The following is a 4,703-nucleotide window of genomic DNA, read 5'->3' as shown; positions in this document are numbered from 1 at the left end:
AACCTTAGTAGCGACATACTGTGTAGTTGTTGAATTTGTAATTTAATTAATAAATGGCAATGTCACTCATTATGGTAAGGCTATCTTAAATACCTTAACTTCATTTGTAAAGGTACCAAGAAACAAGCATGCATTTGATCTGCAGATCCAAAATGGTCTTACCAGTTACTAGGCTGAAGTTTGAATCAACTTGACTGATACATTGATCCAGTCTCAGATTTACGTGTTGGAGAAGTTGCCACTGGATTCCAAGATGAATGAAAATGCCCTCGTGCTCTGCCACATTATTGAATCTAAAGAATAAGGATAGTTTGGATTGATTTCAGTTCGATTCACTTTTTCTTTTGTGATATTTTTTAAGCTGGGCCTAAAGCCAACTCCCACTACCAGCAGCAAACAATTGCTTCAAGCCTACTGAAGGCCTGTGGCAGGAATGAAACATGCAGTGAGAGGATTTTCAGCATGGGCGAACAAAATGTTGCTGTTGCCAAGGTGCCATTTCCCATGACATTTTAATCCCAGTTGTGATTGGAGCAAGGAACATGAGAGACCTTCAGCCCTTTTGTCATAGCACAATTCAGAGATGTAAGGCTGTTGGTTAGTGATGGGCAGTGGATTATTTTAGGCTGGATATTGCAAAGTATGTGCACTGTGAAAAATCTAACCAGGCCATATGAAGCAGCATTGAGTTTTTCAGTAGATGGACCAACAATCCCTTAAATGATTAGGTAACGGCTACCAAAACTAACTTTTCAGTGCTTCTTTAGCAATCACTGAATTCCATTTCTAGGTAGCTCTTTTGAGTCCCCTATTTCCATACTTTTATGAATATTGGGAAAATTGGACAGGTATTTTATATTTTGCAAGAATGTTTTGTGAATTATGTTATTGTTGTATACGACACGATATCAGTATGTCTATGTATGTTTAAATCTAGATTCTTATTAATCAAGAATACTTTTGAGTCATCTTTGGTGAGATAAACAGCTATATACATTGCATTAATAAATATTTTTTTAAAGGGGAGCTAGTGGTTGAAATAATTGCATTAAAAATGTATCACTTCCCCGAAACACAGTGCTTTTGAATGGTGTATGTTCACATATTCATGTGTCATTTAGTTACATGATGACAAAACAATTCCATTGCTTCCCATTTAACCTAGTCCAACCATCTCCCTGCTTAATCCATTTTCCATAAATGAGAATAAACGACTTAACAATTGTCTTGCTTATCAGCAAAAATTTTGATCCCAAGTTTGATTGTAAATCAAGGACTACAGTATCTGTGTGCCTGAAGGAATATCATTTGCTCCCCCCAACATTACAAAATTCCATGGAAATGCTGATATAAGGTCAGTTACTGATAGTTCTCCATCCAAATTTAATTCCATGAGGGGTATTGCCTTTTTTTGAAATCTGGCAGACAATTTTATACTACAACATTATAGCAATTCAGTTTAAAGGCCTAGAGACTTATCTGTTATCCTCCTGCTGCCCTTTGCTTTCTGGTAAAAAAAAAAAAGGATGCCTGATGAAAAATGCAGTGATGAATTTTTATAGGAAGTGAATTTTTCTGACAATATATTTCTCAGGATCTATCAAAGAAAATACTAATCAGGCTTTAAACAGTCCAGTTGCATTCTAGTATATGAATAAAACATTTCATTTCTCATTGTATTGTTTTGGCCTTCTGCCCTATATACACATGCATACTCAACATGCTGTGACCTTCAAATTCAGCACCATCGGGCAAAGCAAAGAAGTAAGAAATATTAAGATAACAAAAATACAACTATTCGTACCAGTACTGTCTATTCTACTACTCCCTACCTTTTTATCCTTGCAAATCATTCCATACACTGCTTGCCTTTAATATTTAAGTTTGTCATACTTCCTTTCTGTGGATCTCATCAAGTCCATCCTATCACAGGTATTTTTCAGCCCATTTACTTTTCATTCATATACTTTGCAAATCTATCCTCATTCATTCATTCTCTCTATATCAATGGTGGCAAAACTTTTAGAGACCGAGTGCCCAAACTGCAACCCAAAACCCACTTATGTATCACTGGGTGCCGAGTGGGCATGGCCCGCTGGGTGAACGTGGCCCGCTGGGTGGGCGTGACTACGGTGGTCATGGCAGACTGGGTGGGCGTGGCCAGCCAGGGTGGGCATGGCCAGCTCGATGTTGCTCCTGGGGAGGGATGCCTGTGGGGGCCAGGCAGGGTTGGGGGAGATCCAGGAGGCCTCTGGCAGATGGTACAGTGGGCAGGAGGGCATCTTGCTCAGCTGATGGCTTGGGGGGGAAGGGGGGTAGCTATACCCCCTCCCAGATGCTGCTGTTTGATGAAAGCAGGATGAAAACTCCAAAAAGTGACAAGGAAAAAAAATTAAAACAGAAGAGTGTCTTGCAATAGTTTTCTTCCCTGGGGGTGGGGGGCATGAGGGGAGGATCCTGAGCCTCACAGCTCTTCTGAGGGGGGGAGGAGGACAGTGGAGAGGGGCTGTGCTGGGATTGGGGCTCCTCGTACTTTCCCCTATGTGCCTGTGCTCTTCTGCTGCAGATGCCGTGGCTCTGCTTGCTTGGCAGGGCGGGGGTGTGCTAGCGCACAGAGATGCATGAGGGGCTGCTGCCCTGCTTTCTGTGCTGTGCCGGGGCTGGGCTGGGCTGAGCACAGAGCCTCCTTGCCACTTCTTCCCCCACAGACATCAGGAGCACCCACCCCACCTACTGCTCATCCCAGGACAGCTGCTGCTGCCTGGAACTCTCCAACCCATCGCCAGCCAACTGGGTGCACTGAGATGTCTCCCTTCAGGCTCCCTCGGCCTCTCCTCCCTCCAGGCTGGGGCTGGTCAGATTTCCCCCGTGGGCAGTGTTGCACCCATCCCTGGCCAGCCCTCCTCCTCCATCCTCCTCTTCCTTCTGCAGGTGGACCACAGCTTACCAAGCTGGGTGGCGCCTCTCCCCACATGCGTCCTCTCATTCCCCTCCGGCCTCCATTTGCCTGAGGCTCGAGCTTGGTGAGGCAGCAGCCCCATGTGCATCCCCATGCGTGAGTGCACCCTTGCCCTGCCAGGCAAGCAGAGCCGTGGCATCTGCGGCAGAAGACCGCAGGCAGGCAGCCACGGGTCTCGCTCCCCTCTGGCCTCCATTTGCTTGCCTGGCAGGGCAGGGGTGCACTTGCCCATAGGGATGAACGCGGGGCTGCTGCCTCGCTTTCCATGCCAGGGCTGGGCTGAACTGGGCGCAGAACCTCCATGCCGCTTCTTTCCCCAGAGACATCAGGAGTACCCACCCTGCCTACCTCTCATCATGGGGCAACTGCCACCATCCCACGCTCTCCAGCCTATTGCCGGCCAGCTGGGCATACCGAGCTCAGGCCTTGGGCAGATGGAGGCTGGAGAGGAATGTGAGCCATGGCTGCCCGGCTCCTCCACCTGAGGAAGCTTGTGGGGAGAGGTGCCGCCCAGCTCGATAAACCATGGTACACCTGCAGAAAAAGGAGGAAGATGGAGGAGGAGGGCTGCCCGGGGATGGGCACGGCACTGCCCATAGGGGGGAATCTGACCAGACCCAGCCTGGAGGGTGGAGGAGAGGTCGAGGGAGCCCCATGGGAGGCAGGCAGGGTGCTCGGGGTAGCCGCTCTCCCCCTCCCCCCACACTCCCACAGAAGAGCTGGCTAGCTTCAGCTTCATGGGCAGGCCTGGCTGTGCATCTGTCCAGCGGTACTGGCAGGCCTGGTGTTCCTTCCTTCCTTCCTTCCTTCCTTCCTTCCTTCCTTCCTTCCTTCCTTCCTTCCTTCCTTCCTTCCTTCCTTCCTTCCTTCCTTCCTTCTCTGTCCCTTTCTTCCTCTCTCTCTCTCTCTCTCTCTCCCTTTCTCCAAAGCCCAAACTTACGTGTCTTCCTTCCCTCGCTAGCCTTCTGCAAAATGCAAACAGATGCCGCATCTTACTTGTCTTCTTCAAACTCATGCCCACTATCGCTTCCAAAGGCCATCTGCTCGCTCACTTGCTCTCTCACTGCACTCCCGCCAAAACCTGCTTTTATAGGTTCCCCTATCCCTGCCCAGTTCTTGCAGCTGTTCCCGCGAGAGTGCTGCTGGATTCAATTTCCCTGCCCTCTCCAGTTCCCACTAGTCAGGCGCACATGGCGAGGGGGAGGGGAGCATCCCTCTGGTGCATGTGCCGACAGAAAGGGCTCTGCGTGCCCAGTTTATCAAACTTCCTCAATGTCCTTTCTCATATTCTTGTAGTCAAGCAACCTCCATTCATTCTTTATACTCTCTTTCCTTTTTTTTGCATACTTCTTAAGGTATCCCATTCTCATTGCATTCTATCTTTTATGATTTTCTTGATATACTTAGCTCTTGCTTCCATATAACAAAATGGGTGGAAGTATGCCCTTATGTTTTCATTTATTTATTAAACATTCATTCATAGCAGCGCACCACACTGCTATCTTCTAAAACATTTACATAGCTTAATACTTGTTCATCTGTTTTCCCATTTTTAATAAAAATTCTACCAAAGTAAATTCATCTCATTAAAAATTTTCACTATTTATTTATAACGTGCAATAATTAATTCAATTTTCCCTATCAAACATAACTATCTTGGTGTACTTGTAATTTCAATTGTTTATTATTTATTTCTTTATAATTTATATATTAATATTGGTGATGTCACCTAGTTGAGCAATGA

This window comes from Crotalus tigris, unplaced genomic scaffold (genome assembly GCF_016545835.1).
Source record: "Crotalus tigris isolate CLP2741 ecotype Arizona unplaced genomic scaffold, ASM1654583v1 scf7180000024437.13266115, whole genome shotgun sequence".
NCBI classification, from domain to species: domain Eukaryota; kingdom Metazoa; phylum Chordata; class Lepidosauria; order Squamata; family Viperidae; genus Crotalus; species Crotalus tigris.
This window is presented reverse-complemented; position numbering follows the sequence as displayed.